Genomic DNA, 17,366 nt, shown 5'->3' with positions numbered 1-17,366 from the left:
TGGTTGGTGTATGGTGAAATTGTGACCGCATTATTAAAGTCACCATCCGTACAAAACCTACTAACATGCATCTTATTCAGGTATATATGCCTACAACTGACGCAGATGACAAACAAGTTGAGGATATTTATCAAGAAATAGAACAACTAGTATCAGCCACACCCAAAAAGGAACCCCTAGTCATTCTAGGTGATTTCAACTCCAAGGTGGGAAAGTCAGCTGACAATAACAACCTACAAAATATTATAGGAATGTACGGACTTGGAGACAGAAATGCCAGAGGAGAGAGACTTATACAATTTGCAATAGACAACAATCTTGCAATAACAAATACCATGTTCAAACAACACCCTAGACGATTGTCAACTTGGACCTCACCCGATCAAAAAACGAAAAATAAATTGACTATATCTTAATAAGCGGTAGATGGCGGTTATCTGTTACCAATGTTAAGACAAGACCTGGCATGGTATGTGGATCAGATCATAAAATCCTAGTGGCAAAGTTCCATCGTAAACTACAGGCAGTGAAATTGATCAAAACGAAAAGGTATTCAGTACCTACTAAAGAAGAAATAATGAAAACAATGAAATCGGTAAAAATGCCCACACTAAAAAATGACGTACAAGAAATGTGGAATGACACTAGGACTTGGATAAATGAAATAGTTAAAGGAAGTTGCACATCTGGAAACATTAAATTAAAGTCTAAAACTTGGATGTCGAATAATACGATCAATTTGCTTGAAAAGAGAAGAAACCTAGTCATATCAACAACATTTGACAAAGAACACAAACTAAGAAACATCAATAAAGAAATAAAAAACAGCTGTAGACAGGATAAAAACAAGCACGTCCACGAGATTTGCACAGAATTGGAAAGACACTCGGCAACTAACGAATCTAGAGAGCTATTCAATAAGGTAAAATATCTCTCTCGTGAGTTTCAACTACGTACACAAATTATACAGGATGAAAATGGTCGAAAGATTACTGATCCGGATGGTATTGTTGAAGTCTGGCGAAAGTACTGCACAAAGCTTTACGAAGATGGTGAATCTTCTAATAATAATAATCGTCCCAACCAATTCGAACATGAACCGGAGATCCTTAAATCAGAAGTTGAACACCCCTAAATCGTCTCAAAAAAAATAAAGCCCCAGGTATAGATGGTGTAGCTGCTGAGATATTAAAGTCAATAGGGCAACCGGTAATTGATGTTATTCATTTCATATGCAATCTGATTTGGAAGACGGGAATTTGGCCAGACGACTGGTGCAGCTCGCTATATATACCACTATATAAAAAGGGTAATCCGGCAGACTGCAATAACTATCGAATGATTGCTTTAATTCCTCATGCATGCAAAATTCTCCTGCAGATTATTAACAACAGACTCAGGCCATATCTACTACCACAGATTGCAGAAGAACAAACTGGCTTTATGCCTGGTAAGGGTACCAGAGAACAGATAGGGAACGTACGACAGTTAATAGAAAAAGCGCGAGAATTCAACATAGAAATGTATCTCTGTTTTATCGACTATTCTAAGGCCTTCGATCTAGTCAAGTGGCAAAAACTTTGGCAAATACTCAAGGAAATGGGGGTTCCTGATCACCTTATTCTACTTATCCGACAACTATACCAACATAATTACGGACTTATAAGAATTAATGATGTCACATCAAATAGATTTCAAGCAATGAAGGGTGTCAGGCAGGGGTGTGTTCTCTCACCCCTATTGTTCAATATTTATACCGAGTACATAATGCGTGATATTCTCGATAACTGGCAAGGTGGAGTATCTGTGGGGGGAAGGAAAATCAATAATCTAAGATATGCCGACGATACACTAATCATAACATCAAGTGTGGAAGAAATGGAATTTATTATGCAACGTCTCCAAGAAACTAGTACAGAATTTGGGCTAAAACTTAATCCTAACAAAACTACTGTCATGATTGTGGACCGACAAAACAACAACCAACCTCACGTGGGAAACATAGCTGGATTTAAGGTGGTTAATAAATACTTATATCTGGGATCGCTAATCGACAACAGCGGCTCATGCGAAGGCGAAATAAGACGTAGAATTGCGCTGGCTAGAACAGCCGTAACTAAATTAACTAAGATATGGAAAGATACAGCCATCACTAAGAACACCAAACTAAGACTGCTGAACTCGCTTGTTTTCCTGATTGCTACGTATGGGCGGAAACATGGACGCTGAAGAAAAGCGATACCAGGCGAATAGATGCTTTTGAAATGTGGGCATATAGACGTCTGCTACGTATACCTTGGACAGCCCATCGTACGAATGAGTCAGTTCTCCAAGAACTAAACTCACAACTCAGCCTCTCAAAAAAAATAAACCGATGTTTTCTGACATATATTGGTCACATTGCTAGAAGAACGGACTCACTGCAGCTGCTAATAGTCGAGGGAAAGGTAGAGGGAAAGCGACCACGAGGAAGATCACCCAAGAGATGTGTTGATCAAACTAAAGACCTAATCGGCCAAGGCCTTCATGAAACCGTCAGCATGGCTCAAAACAGAGCGGACTGGCACAATACGATAAAAACCGCTACAGGAACATCATAGTCACTAATCCCTCTTCAGGGAAACGGACCAAAGAGAGAGAGAGTATGGTGAAATATGGTGAAATTTTGTATATCATATTTTTTGTTTGATGTTGATTTTTCATTGGCTTACCCAGTGAGCATTTTATTCCTTTAAGGGAAATGTGTCTTAGGTGACGTCGTTGTTATGTCACCAGGGCCTTCTGCCTGGTAAAAATAAATAAAGCGCACATACTGTTCCCTAAATGTGACAAAACTTTGCTTATTGGGTAGTATGTGTGAAAATGAATTTTGAAATGAAGAGTATTTTGTATATTGAAGAACGCTCGCGTTTTATATTGCTTAGCTATCCTTCTTATTTTTTTTCTGAAAATACTTTTCTGAAACACTCAAAAGACTTTTAATTGTTTTCGGTCACTTTCGGTTTCACCGGAAATGACAACAACTTTTGATTTTTAAAGACACTCTCGGTATTTTTTCACTCTATTTTATAAAAAAATACATTCTATATAGAATGGTAATCATATGTCACCTTTTGGCATTTTCAATTAAAAAAATAGCATTTTAAAGTTTAATTTAGAGTGCTATGGCCATAAATGTAATGACAATTTGACTTGAAATACCAAGTGTGAGTTAAATACGATTTGGGCATATTTTAACCGGCCAGGACAAAACACAAAAAAACATTAGACGATCAATTCTATTTTCCAAGACTCCTTGATTAAAAATTAGAATTTTTAACATAGCTATGGCACCAGATTGAAATTTAAAATACGACTCTTTCAAACGAGAATGTTAAAACTTGACATAAGATAAGTCATTCTATTCAGATTGTCATCTTCTCTCCAATAATGTAAAAAAATACCGAAGGTACCAAAAAATCAAAAGTTGTACTCATTTGCGGTGAAACAGGAAGTGATCAAAAACCATTGAATATGTCAATCAACCCTAATTTATGTCAAATACTAATGTACTAACTTTCGTTTATTTATCTGAAAAAATAAAAGAGTTGTAGTGGTGAGCGTTGTGCGACTTGCAATTTCTTTGTGATGTCCGTTTAAAGATTGATTCTCACTATACCTTCCTTTTCCATTCCATATCCATTCCCTATCCGTTCCGTATTTTTACTGGATTGACGCTATACGTAGGCTTCCCTTCCGTATCAGTTCCATACTTTTTATTGTACAATTTATATCATTAGTAAAGTTTTATTTAAAAAATTTGTTTCTTTTGTAAACCGTAACAGATTTAATTAAGAGGTGATAGAATGAATAAATATCAACAAAATTTTAACACAGTTGGTACAAATTTAAAAACTTGACAACGCTGTTTCCGATACGCTTCAGTCCGTCCGCCAAAAAATGTATGGAAGGAAAGGATATGGAACGGAAGGGAAACGGAACGGATAGTGTGCATTGTCCTATCCATTTAGAGGATATAATATTTTATGTAAACGGAAGGGAGACGGAAGGGAGCTGATATGGAAGGTATAGTGAGAATCAACCTTTAATTGTCCAGGTTTTGCATGCATAGGGTATGACATACCAGTCGGTAGTACAAATTGGTCGAATGTTTTCTTCTTTAGCTAGAGTGGCATTCTAGATTTGAATATGATTAAGTTTCTTCCATAAGTACTCCATGCTAACTTAATTTCTTCTGTTGATTTCTGGTAGTAGAGATCCGGAGCTGTGTATTAGTTGTCCTAAATATATATATTCTTCTACTATTTCCAGTGTTGTGTTATATATTAGAATGTTTTTTCTTTCCACTAGTTAGTTGTACATTACTTAATTTTTGCTAAGTTTATTTTGAGACCCATTTTATTGCTGATTGTATTTAGTTCATTAATTTGTGCTTGTAATTCTTCAGGACTATTGGAAATTAGGACTATGTCATCAGCGAATTTTAGATGGTTAAGATACTCTCCATTTATTTTTAATCCTTTGTTGGCCCAGTCCAGTTGACGGAAGATTTCTTCTAATGTTGCTGTAAACAGCTTTGGGGATATCGCGTCTCACACTCGTACTCCTTTTCCAGTTGGGAACTCTGGAATTGTTTTATATAACATAATTCTTTCTTTGGCTTCTTTGTATATATTGACGAGACTTTCTATATAAGGCTTAGAATTTTTTTTTAGAATTTAGAATGAGTGGGAGGGGGGTTAATCACTTCGACCTTACAGATCCATTGTGTCCCCCTTTTTTGAATCATAACTCATCATACAGTCCCAGGGCTTTGACAAAAGCCAGTATCTGGGACGGTTTTATAGAGGGTAGTTCTCCATCTCCAATATCAGTCGTACCAAAATTCATGGCACGAATGATTGTCGTCTCGGCGCACTCAGTGATGAGGTGTACTGGTGTTTCCCCATCTTCCCGACAGAATCTGCATTTGCCGTTTTTTCTTAGTTTCAATCTACTGAGGTGTTCATTGAGGAGACAGTGTCCTGTTAAAAACCCCGTGACAATCCGAAGATTGTTCTTACTCAGACCCAGGAAGATCTGTGATTTTTCTTGATCTTAAGCCCTCAGAAACTTCTTCGAGTGTCTTAGACCATTGCAAGATTTCCATTCCAGGTTGCGGATGGAATCTTTCAAGTTCTTGAGTTCCGCCTTGAGTTGGTTACCACTTGGAAAGCAGAACGGTTCTGGTCCAGTTAGTGGAGTGTTCGCTCCTTTTCTACCTAGATTATTTGCTTTTTCATTGCCTTTTATCCCTTGGTGAGCAGGCACCCAGTGTAGGAGGACTTTGTTTTCTTTGCCTAATTTATTCAGCTTCTCTATGTATTCTTTGACCAATTTCGAATTGATTGAGACTGAGTTGATCGCCTTTAACGCTGCTTGACTATCAGATAAGATGGCTATTTCTTGTTTCCGATAGTTCCTATCTAAGATAAGTTGTACGCATCTCTCGATAGCGTAGATTTCTGCCTGTAGGATACTAGGGTAAGTGCCCATTGGTTCGGAGTAATTAGCTCTCGGCCCAAACTCTCCGATCCCTGTTCCCGTATTGGTTTTGGAAGCATCAGTATACCTAGTTATGGTATGGTCTTTTAACTGCTGGGCAAGCGTTTCGCTCTTCCAATCCTTCTTATTGCTCAATACTACATTGACATGTTTGTCAAAGTTGTATTTTCTTGGCATATCGTCCACTGGGAGTTGCAGGAGTGGTATTTCCTTTTTGAGGGTGTTCCAAGCCTCTGATCTGACAATTCTCCCAGTACTAATTCCGTTAGTGACCATTCTAATCATTGTCGCATTGGCATATCTACCAATGGCAATGTGCAGTGGTGTTAGATCTAGAATGACCTCCATTGCTGCTGTTGGACAGGTTCTCATGGCTCCTGTGATGCAAACACATGCTAGTCTCTGGACTTTGCATAGGTTTAGCCTTGCCGTCCGTTGCTCTAGTTTTGTGTACCAGGCAACTGCTCCATAAGTAATCATGGGTCTTACTATCATGGTATATATCCAGCGCAAAATGTTAGGGGAGCAGCCCCATCTATTTCCGGCCAGTCTTCTGCATATCATGAGAGCCTTTATGGCTTTGCTGGTAGTGTTCTTAATATGCCTGTTCCACAGGAGTTTACTGTCCAGGGTTATTCCCAGGTATTTAACTTCCTGTGTTGGCAGTATTTCCTTATTAGTATATAAGGCTTGCCAATACATTGTTTTGCTAGGGCTTCTATTATTGCCTTAGATATCGAGCCGAAATCCTTCTCAAAGTCTATAAAGGCTGTGGCTAGTGGAAGTTTGTATTCTTTTGCTCGGATGAGAGTTTCTCTTTAAGGGCCATTTCGTACCAACACAGTCCAATCCAGTTACGTCGGACGTTGCTGAATCTAGCACAATCATGAGAAAAACAAATGCGGGAACGAAAGTTGTTTTCAAACAAAACACGTCGTGTACAGTCCAGTCGCGTCCAGACAAGTCAAGTGTAGTGTATGTGTGTAGTGTATGTATGTGATCAGTCGTGCTAAAACCGCTTCTAAAGCCTGCTGGTTCTCTTGCATATAAACTTTGAATAGCACTTTTTAGACATTATGTCGTTTATTGTCGTTTAATTCGAATTAATTGCTAGGTAAACTAAGTAACTTTTTTGTAAATAATGTCCACCCTTGAGGAATTTTAAAACATTTTCTTTGATTCTAAAGAATAAACTGAAAAAATAAACTTTTTGACCTTTGCTCCATACCAAGTCGGATTTCGACTCTTGAGGAATGCGAACAATTCGAACAACGTTTCTCATTTCGTTCAATTAACATCGTTAACAAAAACGGAAACCGTACGCGTCTCCGTTCGAATACAAATTGTTTAAACTTTATCGGGTGGGCGAAAATAAAAACGAGGGCGGAATTGCTTCGTAACGAGTTGTTCACAAATATTTTAAAGTTCGAATTCGCGCACAAAGAGAAACAAATTACTTTTATTCTACCTTCGGCGTCGGTATCTTTATAAATAGATTTTCAGAGTCAACTAAAATACTTTAAAGAGCTCCTTTTTTTTCGGTGAACCGAATCGACTTGGCATCTTATGGTTTTTTAAGTTTGTCGGTAGTTTTATTTTCATTCGCTTTTATATTATTTTAAAAAATAATGTTTGTTAGTACTATCCAAATTGTTATCAAATAATGTTTATTCCTTTGTACCAAGTTGAATGAGAAACAAATCACTATGTCACTAGAAAAATAACTAGATAATAAGATAAATCCTTAGAAAAATAGTCGGGAAATAAATGTTTTAAATAACTTTCAAATTAAAGCTAATATTGATGAAGAGATTGTAAACAAATTAAATGTGTGTGATCACTTTATCCAGTTAGGGCATTTAAGACACAGTCATTAAAATTAAAAAATACATACATTAACATGTTTTTAAATTTAGAAAATAAGAAGTCAGTTGGAGAAGATCAAATTCCAGATATACTTTTAAAAGAAGTTGCAAATTAAATATCGCATCCTCTTTCTCATATAATTAAGCTTTACAACAGGTTGTTTTCCAGAGGTCTTGAAAACAGCCAATGTTATACCAGTATACAATACAGGACCGCAAGATGTAGAAAATAATTATAGGTCAATATCATTGATATCTAATATTTGTAAAATATTTGAATTGTCAATATACAATCGAGTTATGTCATTGGCGGACAGAGGGACAGACGGAAGCAAGTTTTTTAAGTGAAACTTCACTTAAAATAAAAAAAAAAAACTATTTTTTCGCGTAAAAAACTATTTGTTAAACGTAAAAAACTATTTGTTATATGCCAAAAATGCGCACATAGTACAAACAGAATTTTTTTTAATGTATAACTACTTTTTAATTGAGAAACCCTGTATATATTTCGACATTTAAATCAGTTTCATCAGGACAAGTGGCAAGTGGTTATATTTTGTGTATTTCCTTTGTGTTTTTCTTTTCAGAGTTATGTACAGGGTCTTCAGAGATATTTAGTGTTATACCTGCAGGCTTATCTACAGGAGGAAGTAAAATCTTTAATTGTAGGACTTGAGAAAGACCGTCAGAAAGTGAAATATAATAATAAATGTACAGGGTGGTCCGCACTGTATTCACGAAATTTTGTCATCATATTCTGCAGATAAAATTAAGTAAAAAAGTTCGTATAAATAAATGTACGTCCTTAAATGCTTAGTTTCGGAGACACAGGGTGTAGAAGTTTCATTTTTATTTCGATTTTTTCCAAATAATTTATGAAGTAACGTCAATATTTAGATGAAAAATAGTGTCTGGGAGTATTTTGACATGAGGAATTTAATTTGGTGTCAATATGAGTCCTATTTGTACATGTGTTTAAACTACTTTGAAGAGTAATAACTTTTCGTTCATACCTGTATAAAACCATAAAGTGAAAAAAAACATATTTCCGTGACTTTTGTACATAAAAAATGTTTCTTGGTAAAAATCGCTAAGGGCAACCGTTCTCAAGATATTTGGAATGGAAAAAGTCAGTTTCAACAGTTTCTGTTTTCTGTTGAAAAAGTTCAACAGTTTCTGTTGAACTTTTGGCACAAAAACATTTCAAATTTATGATTTCAGTCTTTAGTCAACATGTTTAATTTATATCAATGATGATAGGTATGGATAATTTCGATTCCAAATATCTCGTGAACCATTACTCGTAGCGATTTTTACCAAGAGACCTTTTTTAGGTAAAAAACATCGTAAATGTATATTTTTTCACTCAGTTAATTTTATACAGGTACGGACGTAAAGTTATTACTCTTCAAACCACTTAAAAATATGTAGGTGGCGCCCTCTATAAGTAGGAGTCATATTGATATCAAAATCAAATTTCTCATGTCAAAAAACTCCTAAACACCAATTTTCATTCAAATATTGACGTGACTTCATAAATTATTTGGAAAAAATCGAAGTAAAAATGAAACTTCTACACTCTGTATTTCTGAAACTAAGCATTTTAGAACATACATTTATATGAACTTTCTTACTTATTTTTTTCTGCAGAATATGCTGGCGAAGTTTCCGGAATACCACTTCGGACCACCCTGTATATTATAATAAATAAAAGACGTTCAGAAAGTTAACCCTTAACTGGTCCGGCGTCGTCTGACAGATTACGCCAAATAATTAACTCATTCTCTGGGGCCGCCTACAGGATTGGCGTTCCAGCTAATCTTTCCCCTCACGGTCAACAACTGATAGCCATATTTATACCCAAACTGGATTAGTTTTTTAGAAGTTATGGCAGAAGTTACTTAAGCCGTAGTCTCTCAGACGACGCCGGACCGTTTGTGTAAGATTTTGTGTGTGACAAACTTTTGTAAAATATGGCCGGGTCTTCGAAAAAATGCGTTTAGGAGACTCTAGTTATGAAGAAACTCTAGTAAAATGATATGATGAGGACTGTGACAGTGACAATATGACAATTTGCCAGACAAATGCGTTTGACAATGTTAAATATTCCACGAGAAATACACTTTACAATTGGTAGAATACTTCCAATTCCTGTACAACCAGAAAATGCCCACGGAGATATTCTTATCCTATAGAGTTCTTATCCTAGTTAAAGACAATGTTATGTCCTAGTTAATTATTTTTAATGCCTAGAATGTATGATTCCATTGTGTAAAACATGTTTAGGAAAACAATGAACTTTGCCTCATGCTGTAACTAAAATTTTTTTCTTAACTCCAGTTTTATAACTTATTTTTTTTATATATATAGTATTAAAAAAATGGTAACTTGGTAAAAACCTAATTGATTTTTTTTCAAATTTATATGTATGTTATTTTATTTTGTACTATATTTTCTTAAAGTTAATATTAATTGAACCCATTTTTGTCTAGATTAGTTCAATAATACGTAATATAATATATAATGAAATAAAAATTTGTTATTTTTTAGTTTTTCTGCGTTTTTTAAACTTTTTAGAAGGCGTAGTCCCACAGACTACGCCGGACCGTTTATGATACATATCTATTACCGGACCAGTTAAGGGTTAAGAAGAAAATATATCCTTACTGTTTTTCATTGAACACTCTGTATTTTTTAATTTTTTTGAGAGATCTTTTTGAATTTCTTCCCACTTCATGAAAAAGGTTCGTGAAAATAGCAATCCTTCATCAGGAACAATGGAGATATAAAAAATACTGTAAAGTAAAATAGCAAATAAAAAATAAAAAGGGAAAAATCAGATAGTTTAGAAAATAGTAAAATAGAATGCCGAAAACCCCAATTATAGCTTAAAATTCTATGTATTATTTTCTATTTGGGAACGTTATTTAATTTAAATTTCATAAAATATATTTTGTTTAATACAATTAACAAAAATTAATATAATTATTTATTTCAAAAGACCTACATTATGATAGGTATATTATAGCTGACCACAATAAATTCATTTTCATTAAATAAATATTGATGTTTATGTAGTAAAATTAATAGTTATTTGATATTATTTTGTTTCAATTAATATTACTTTTGAATATGTATCTCCCTATATGGGAGTATGCGGGATGTATTTAACCGTTAATACTCAATGCAAAAATAATATTAATATTAGTAATTCTAGAAAACAAATTTATTTATTTTTAAATTTGATAGGTATAGCTGTGGTATAGTGTATTTTTCCATCAATCAGTGTCTTATATATCAGCGTCTTTTATCGCTAACAATATATTTGATTATACTATACCGGGTGCGTCTTAAAACTGGCTCACCCCTATAAATTTTTTACTTTTTTAGATAAAAAGACGAGATTTGGTTTGTTAGTATATGACATAAATTAAAACTGATTGACATATTCAATTGTTTTTGGTCACTTCCTGTTTCACCGGAAATGACTGCATCTTTTGATTTTTAAATGCTCACTCGGTATTTTTTTACTTTATTCGATAGAAAATGGCACTCTGAACAGAATGACTGAATTTTAAATTTCAATCTAGAATGCCATCCTGTCAAAGATTCGACCGAAACTGTTTTATCGTATTTTTTTTTTCTAGAAAAATTCATGATTAGCTTAAAATATTAGCTAAATAATAATAATTCCTAAAAAAGTCCCTAAATTTATAATAATTTTAGTGAAATAACTATCAAGTCAATATGTTTATTTTTTTTGTCAATAAAATGACATGTATTGGCAATTTCCATTTCAAATATCTTGAAAACGGTTACTAGTATTATTTTTTATCAAGAGACATCTCTGACTTAATAAAATTACGAAAATGTAAATTTTTTCACTTGGTAGTTTTATAGAGGTACGGACGAAAAGTTATTATTCTTCAAACCAGTTAAAAATATGTAGGTGGCGCCCTCTACAAGTAGGAGCCATATTGACATCAAAATCAAATTTCTCATGTCAAAAAACACCCAAACACAAATTTTCATCCAAATACATACATACTGCCATTACTCGCTGACGAGTATTCGACACGTCATCCAAATATCGACGTTACTTCAGAAATTATTTGGAAAAAATAAAAATTAAAATTAAACTTCTACACCCTGTATCTTTGAAACGAAGTATTTTAGGACATAAATTTATATGAATTTTTTAATTATTTTTACTTTACTTTTTACTACTTTAATACTCTGCAGTATACTGCCGAAGTTTTCCGAATACAGTTCGGACCACCCTGTGAAACTGATGTACTTTTTTATTTTAAGTTTTATAGATTTTTAGCTTTATTTTTATATAATGTTTATTTCGTTCTGTGTCCATAATTGATAATAATAGCATAACCCAGAATTGATGATATAGTCACTCATAGGCATTCGTAATTCAATTTGCCAACAACACAGTTTCTTTACAAGTTAAGACTTTGGAGTTTTTACTTTGTTTACAATTATAAAATGCATTTTAAGTTGGACTCCGACGACTTGTGCACTTAGCAAACATTTGTTATTGGCACACAGGGTTCGGCGATAGTGCGTCCGGCATCTGTAGCTCCTATAAGAAACAACTTACAAATTTTGTAAAAGTGTAAACCTAATGTATGTAACGTATAGTATGTAATGTATAGTTTTTATTTCAGGACATTTCTTGTATTTTATAATAATTTGTTTTAAAAGGCCGAACAAAATATTTTTTTATTTATTTATTAATATCCCTGAAATTATCAAAACATATTTAATATCTTCTTCTTCTTCTTCTTCTTGCGGTGCCGTGCCTGTCTTCAGACGTTGGCGATCTCCATGACTATTTCGTGGAAGAGTGTACAGGGTGGGTCAAATTGGACGCTTTTAAAGGGAAACACCCTTTTCTATAAGCACACTTGATATTTTGTTATAATCCCTTTCGAAATACAGAATTTTTAAAAGTTCTCCACTTTTAACTATTAGGCCCCTAATGGAACTCGAAAACATATTTTTCCAGCAAAACGAGGCACCGCCTCAGAACGCTGAAGTTATCAGCAAATTTTTGCAGCCAATTTCAAGAATAATTGAATAGCTAACCAAGATCCCACCCGTTGGCCGTCGAGGCCGCCGGTCTTAATGCCTATGGATCTAATCCTATGGATATATTTGTAGAAGAATAAAGGTTATTATTTTTAAATTGCCCGTATAATCTAACAAGACTTAGAAATACTTAGCAGTTATGAGAAGGTACCTTTCACCCCCACTGAGTTAATGAATTCCTCGAGAAATGTTCAAAAACGGACCCGCCTGTCCATAACAGAAGACGGTCGATACGTCGAACACCTGTAGCAAAATCTCATGTCTTGGTTTGCTATTTATTTTTATTGTTATTGGATATAGTTTAAACGTGTTGATGTTGGTTAAATATATTATAAACTGTTATAAAATTCTGCATGTCTCATAGCAAATATTATTTTCGTATTAATTGATGCTCACAGCTAAATTTTTTTTGAATTACAGCCGGCGCCGTTCAAAGCCTACTTATTTAAAGTGGGCGAATTTTTATAAACTCGATATCTCGAAGAGGAATCGAGCAAAATATCAAGTGTGCTATATTTTTGGAAAGGTAATTTTAAATACTTTTCAATAAATTAAAAATATACAGGGTGTCCCATATAAAAAATCAAATTTTCTGTTGATAATTCTTAAATTATTAATTTTAAAAAAAATATACTTAACACTCAAACAACTAATACTCAAACACCCCGTAGCTCCGAAACGGTAACAGATATCGATATGCGGTTTTCACCATCATGTTTTTGACAAAAATTGAGCTCCAGACACCGATATTAGTTTTCGTCTATCTCCTATAGAAAAGGACGTTTCCCTTTAGAATCATCCAATTTGGCCCGCCCTGTAACACATGCAATATTTAATATCTTAGATTTATGTAAAGTGATCAGAAAGGAAGTCAAAATGCAATAATATACAGAGTATTCCATTAAAAATAAATCATCCCGATCCACTCACACATTTTTGAGCCACCTTGTAGAAGTTAAAATATTTTCCTGAAATACATTGTTGTTTATTATAGGAGCTACAGATGCCCGACGCATTATTGCCGGACCCTGTACTGTAAAGCCTTCACGTGATTATTTGTGAAAAATCTTGAGACTGGACGTTGTGAGATTCTCTTTCTACAGAGTTGTTCACCACATACGACACGGAGTATTGTAGTTAAATGATTAGATTTTTACAAATTGTAAGTTTTGGTTTCGTTGAAGGACTATTAGAGCTACAATTTAAAAATATTTTTACAAGATACAGAGTGTCCCAAATGAATAAAAAATATCAAAGTTGTATTTTTTTAAATGGAACACCCTGTATATTATTGCATTTTTAGTTTCTACGATTAAAACAAAGGTAAATTTGATTAAGGTTTATTACATTGTGAAATTGAAATATTTTCAATTTTGTGAAATTGCAGTATAAATTTTAAGGCTTTATTTCTCCGAGGGTATCAAAGTTTTTAATACTAAATATTTACTGAAGTTTATTTATTGATTAGTTGTTGTGTTGCAATAATAAAAATTATACTACCTTATACAGAGTGTCTAAAATTTTATTTTAAATAATTACTAGCTTTAAACGGCAATAACTTGTTTAATTTAAATGGAACGCCCTGTATATTTTAGGAGAATCAGGTGCATAATTTAATTGTCTATCAAATTGTATTATACCACTTTTTACCTATCTCTGCAAGTTTTCGTAGAAAATGCATTTTATTATAATTTAGACCTCATTTATCAATATACCCATGGAATATTGACATTTTAGATTGTTTTTATAGCAAAAAATGTACAAAATGTACAGGCTAGTAATATTATAGTTTTTAGCAAAATGATAATATTACTAGCCCATTTGTGTGCAAAAAGAAAACTATTTAAATCTTTATAAAAGAGTATACCATTAATTAAATATACCACCATTATTTCCGCCCAAATACTAATTAATTACATACTTAATTATGTTCGTTAATAAATTATTCTAAATAAATGTGGATTTGAATCAGAAATCAATATAATAATAAGTTATAAAAATGAATGTCTCTGTTGTTATAAATAAGCATTTATCAAAAAATGAAATATCATTTTTAAGGTGTTACTTTTTACAACACTGTCTAATAGACATAAAAATTCAAATTTTTAGTATTTGGAGCAATTGTTATTAATCAAGGCAAACAAACAATTAATGTAGTTTGAATACTGGAATCATATTAATTTGTTCTCTTTAACAAATATTTAAACAGTTTTTTTTATTTTTTAAGGAAATAAACAAACTACATCGACAATATTAGTATCTGTACTCTTTAAAAATTTGGTACATCTTTGAAAATAATCTCAAATGTCAGTATTCCATGGGTATATTTATAAATGAACTTAAAATTACAAGAAAATGCATTTTCTACGGAAACTTGAAGCAATAGGTAAAAAGTGGTATAACACAATTTGATAGACAATTAAATGTGCGTCTGATTCTCATAAAATATACAGGGTGTTCCATTTAAATTAAACAAGTAATTGCCGTTTAAAGCTAGATATTATTTAAAATAAATTTATAGACACTCTGTATGAGGTAGTATTATTTCTATTATTGCAACACAATAACTGATCAATAAATAAACTTCAGTAAATATTTAGTATTAAAAACTTTGATACCCTTGTAGAAATAAAGCATTAAAATTTTGACTGCAATTTCACAAAATTGAAAATACGAGTATTTCAAAAACGGTAAGGTTTAAGTGTAATAAACCTTAATCAAATTTACCTTTATTTTAATGGTAGAAACTGAAAATGTAATAATATACAGGGTGTTCCATTTAAAAAAATACAACTTTGATATTTTTATTTATCTGGGACACTCTGTATCTTGGAAAAATATTTTTAAATTGTAGCTCTAATAGTCCTTCAACGAACCCCAAACTTACAATTTGTAAAAATCTAATCGTTTAGCTACAATACTCCGTGTCGTATGTGGTGAACAACCCTGTATAAAAGTAGGACAAAAAAACCTTAACGTTTTCTTGAAAATCGTAGGCTATGATAAAGAATATTTAAAAGGGTCGTACAGTTTAATATGAGAGTTTCACCTATAATTTTTGATATTCTCGTACTGTTGCTTATTTGCATTGTTTTCATGTAACAAATACATTTTAATTAAATATTACATAGGAAGACTTACAAAAATAATAAGTCTAAACGAGATTTCGTTGTTGAAAAAATACTTTTTCTGGTAAGATTCATTCCTAAGAAAGCAAAAGAAGCCACAATAGATCTGAATTTTCTTTCGTTTTTCATTGTGGTTTTTCTTTCTCCGGTTGGGTTTCTTTTATTGCATTTCCTTTATTGTGGGATTTCTTTCGTAATAACGCTTTTTGTTGGGGCAACTGTTTACTGTAACGAAGCACACAAACCTCCATAGTACACGTGTATTAGCTTAACAATGTAAATAAGAAAAATGGATGTCTTTTTATATCCAATAATTGGCTTTTTTGTACAGTGTTAAATAGGGAGATATGTGTATTTTTTTAATTGCACTTAAATATTTTCAAAGATTTTGATAAAAATATGCATAAAATATTGGAAATATGCAAATATAAATTAACTCTGTATCTGTCTTTTTTCATTACTTTATCATTTTTTCGAAGAAAAATTTATGTTTATTAATTTAAAAAAAATAAATAAAAATTCCCAAATTAATAATTTCAGACAAATAACTATCTAATCAACATATGTTTATCTTTTGTCAATAATGACAAGTATTAACTATTTCCATTCTAAATATCTTGAGAACGGTTCCTCGTAGAAATTTTTACCAAGAGACATTTTCCTGAGGTAACGTCAATATTTAGATGAAAATTGGTGTCTGGGAGATATTTGACATGAAAAATTTGATTTTGATGTCAATATGGCTCCTATTTGTAGGGGGTGCCAACTACATGTGTTTTAACTGTTTTGAAGAGTAATAACTTTTCGTCCGTACCTGTATAAAACTACTGTTTGACCAGCGGATCTGAAGCTACGGAAGGAATGCGAGAAAAACAAAATCGACATTGCCACGTTTATCTATAAAATTGCAAAATTGCGAGACATGAACTATAAATTTAATATATTTTTATTATATATAATGTGTTTAGCGTATATTCTGACGAATATTACTAAGGAATTTTAACGTAGTTCATATTGTTCGATATGTTTTATTTAATAACTTATTTCTTTCATTCTGTATAATCTGCTTATTATGAAAGTTGAAGATTTTTCAACGATATCATTGGCAAACCGGCATCGCCGCACATGGCCGCCTTTTCATCGAACATGATTGGCGAGAGTACGTCACAGGATTTGTTACCACGCGGTTGCCATGGCTTTTACGCCTTTCCTATTCGCTTGCTTTATCCCCAACTTCACGGTCTCTTCTGAAAAGAGTAGGAATATTGAAGACTATTGAAATATCCAGTGGCGGTATCATTCTTTTGATCATTATTACTTTATTTCATTATTTTATACCGGTTATCCTAAACTTTATTCTTATATTTTTCGTATATTTGATAGTTGTGTTTTATTGTTTTGTTATCTTGTTATAATGTTTTTCGTTCGTAGTTTTTAATTATTAATATCAAGTTTGATCGTATATTTGTGTTTTAAAATGAATAAATTTGTTAAGGGTAAGACGCTACATAGCCAGACAAGAGAAATAATAGCTTATTTATATAGGTAAGTGGAATAATAATAATATAATTAGAGTATTAAAATTAAATATTGACTAAAATGAAAAGCACACATTTTACCTAAATATTTTAGCTAAACTAAAATAAATATAAATAAACGTGGATGAAATCTCATTTGGTTTATTTCCTTGTGTTCATAATAGGGTTTGCGACGAAGAAGCTACAGA

General features: G+C 32.7%; 1 protein-coding gene across 2 annotated transcripts in view; it reads right to left on the bottom strand.

The window, feature by feature from the left end:
• The window catches only part of LOC115883136 (neural cell adhesion molecule 2-like), a 472,691-nt gene that overhangs the window by 10,027 nt on the left and 445,298 nt on the right, over positions 1-17,366 (bottom strand). The gene's annotated exons all lie outside the window — the stretch shown is intronic.

This window comes from Sitophilus oryzae, unplaced genomic scaffold (assembly GCF_002938485.1).
Source record: "Sitophilus oryzae breed Bouriz unplaced genomic scaffold, Soryzae_2.0 scaffold_1816_pilon_pilon, whole genome shotgun sequence".
In the NCBI taxonomy this organism is placed as follows: Eukaryota; Metazoa; Arthropoda; class Insecta; order Coleoptera; family Curculionidae; genus Sitophilus; species Sitophilus oryzae.
This window is presented reverse-complemented; position numbering and strand designations above follow the sequence as displayed.